General features: G+C 43.0%; 1 protein-coding gene across 15 annotated transcripts in view; it reads left to right on the plus strand.

Annotated features, from left to right (window-relative positions):
- The window catches only part of LOC102768505 (CLIP-associating protein 1), a 138,951-nt gene that overhangs the window by 133,130 nt on the left and 3,385 nt on the right, over positions 1–2,436 (plus strand). The gene's annotated exons all lie outside the window — the stretch shown is intronic.

A 2,436-nucleotide genomic window follows, 5' to 3' on the forward strand; every position in this document is an offset into this window, starting at 1 on the left:
GTTCCTATGTGTTGCAGGGAATTTAGCGTCCCTGGCTGCCACCTATAGATTCCCGTAGCACACCTCGCCCCTCAGTTGTGACTCACTAAAGTCCCTGCACACAGCCAGGTATCCCTTGGAGGACAAAACGGCCCCTGGTTGAGAACCACTCTCCTTGCAGACAGAAGTGAGCATCGAGGTGGGAGGTGTGTGCATCAGGTGTGGTGAGGGGTTGGGGACTGCTGCTCCCGATTCCATTCCAGCTTCCCCTTTCCCCTCTGCTCCCACAGCCTCCTCACTGATCCCTTTTCTGACCCCCATCTGGAAAGACTGGGCTGGAAGTCCCAGCGAGTGCCAGGCTGGGAACCCCCTCCCCTCTTCTTGCCTCCAGCAGGGGCCTTTGGGGGTTCCTGGCCGCAATGAAGGCCTAGAAGACAAAGGGAGTTCGATTTATAAAATAGACAATTCATCCATAATTCACGTAGTCAGAGCTCAATTTTGTCTGCACTTTTTACCTTCCTAATGAGGGAGCTGTGCAGTCATCTCACGTTACCCTTCTCATGAGGAGCTGAGAGTGACAGGTGTCTTCTCATCCCTGCCCTGCAGCCAGCCCTGCTGCTGCCCCCTCTCAGTGGAGGCCTTGGGCCTGGAGCCCAGGTCCTGACCAGGAGCCAGGCCTTCCCACCCACAGCTAAATTTTCTTTCTTAACCATTTCAAGTGTACAATTCACTGCCACCAAGTGCATTCATATTATTGTACAGCTGTCACTACCATCCGTCTTCAGAACTCTTCACCTTGTAAAACTGAAGCTCTCCCCATTAAACAATGACTCCCCATCCCCCCCCACCACCACTATTCTCTCCGTCGCTATGAACTGGCTCCTCAGGTGCCTCATGTAAGTGGAATCAGGCACTGTCTGTGTTTTTTGTGACTGCGATGTTGTAGCACATGTCAGAATTTCCTCCTTAAGGCTGAGTAAAATACTCCATTTGTTGCACATCTTGGTGATGCACACTTGAGTTGTTTACACCCTCGGCTATTGTGAGGAACACTGCTGTGAACATGGGTGTACAAACATCTCTTCGAGTCCCCACTTTCAGTTCTTTTGGGTGTATATCCAGGACTAGAATTACCAGATCATATGATAATTGCCAAACTGCTTTCCACGGTGGCTACGCCATTTTACACGCCAACCAAAGTGTAAAGGGTTGCAGCTTCTCTTCGTCCTTGCTAACACTTGTTATTTTCTCGTTCTGGTAAGTAGCCATCCTAACAACTGGGGCAAGATGGTATCTCATTGCTGTTTTGATTTGCATGTTCTTAATGATTCGTGAGTTGAAATCTTCTTATATGCTTGTTGGCTACTTGTCTGTCTTTGGAGAAATGTCTATTCAAGTCCTTTCCCTTTTTTAGATTGGATTGTTTGGATTTTGTTACTGTTAAGTTTTAGAAGTTCTCTTTAAGTTCTGGGTGTTGATTCCTTGTCTATTTATGCACAAAATTTTAAATTTTCATGAAGTTCAATTTTTTAAAAAAATTTTGTTGCTGTTCTTTTGGTGTCATATCCAAGAAGTCATTCCAAATCCAGTGTTGTGAAGCTTTTTCCCTATGTTTTCTTCTAAGAGTTTTATAATTTTAGCTCTTACACACAGGTCTCTGATCCATTTTGAGTTAATTTTTGCAGAGGTGTTAAGTAAGGGTCCAACTTCATTCTTTTGCTTGTAAATACTCAGGTTTTTTTTTATACTATTTGTTGAAAAGACTACCCTCTTTTCATTGAATGGCCTTGGCACCCTTGTCAAAAACCATTTGACAACATATGTGAGGTTTACTTCTGGGCTCTCTGTTTTGTTCCATTGGTTTATATGTCTGTCTTTATGACAGCACACTGTGTGGGGTTTTTTAAAAAATCTTTATTGTTGAGGGTATTTCAGATGTACCTCTTCTATCCCCACATTGCCCCCCTTCCCCTGGTTCCCACTCTGCCTCAGGCCTTCACCACCCTGTTGTCTATGTCCATAGGTAATGCAAGTTTTTTCTTTAATCGCTTCCCACTCCCCTCTGCCCCTTTCCCTTTGAGATTTGTCAGTCTGTTCCATGTTTCCATAACTCTGGTTCTATTTTATTCATCACTTTATTTTGTTCATTAGATTACTTTTTTAAAAAATTTTTTATTTAATAATTCTTTTTTATTATTATTATTAGTTAAGGTATTACAAATGTGTCCTTATCCCCCCCCACCCCCCATAGATGAGCATTATTATTATTAGTATTATTATTTTTCATTTCTTCACCAGATATTTTCCTTTCAAGTTCCTGATAGTCACATTGCTTTTGGCATGATCCCCCGATACCTCATGTAGATGACATTTTTAATTCTTAGCTGAACTGGTGTATAGACAAAGTGAGTATTGTTTGAAGCAGTCTGCAGCCTTTTGTTTGAAAAGAGAAACAGC

The sequence above is a fragment of the Myotis davidii genome, unplaced genomic scaffold, assembly GCF_000327345.1.
Source record: "Myotis davidii unplaced genomic scaffold, ASM32734v1 scaffold249, whole genome shotgun sequence".
NCBI classification, from domain to species: domain Eukaryota; kingdom Metazoa; phylum Chordata; class Mammalia; order Chiroptera; family Vespertilionidae; genus Myotis; species Myotis davidii.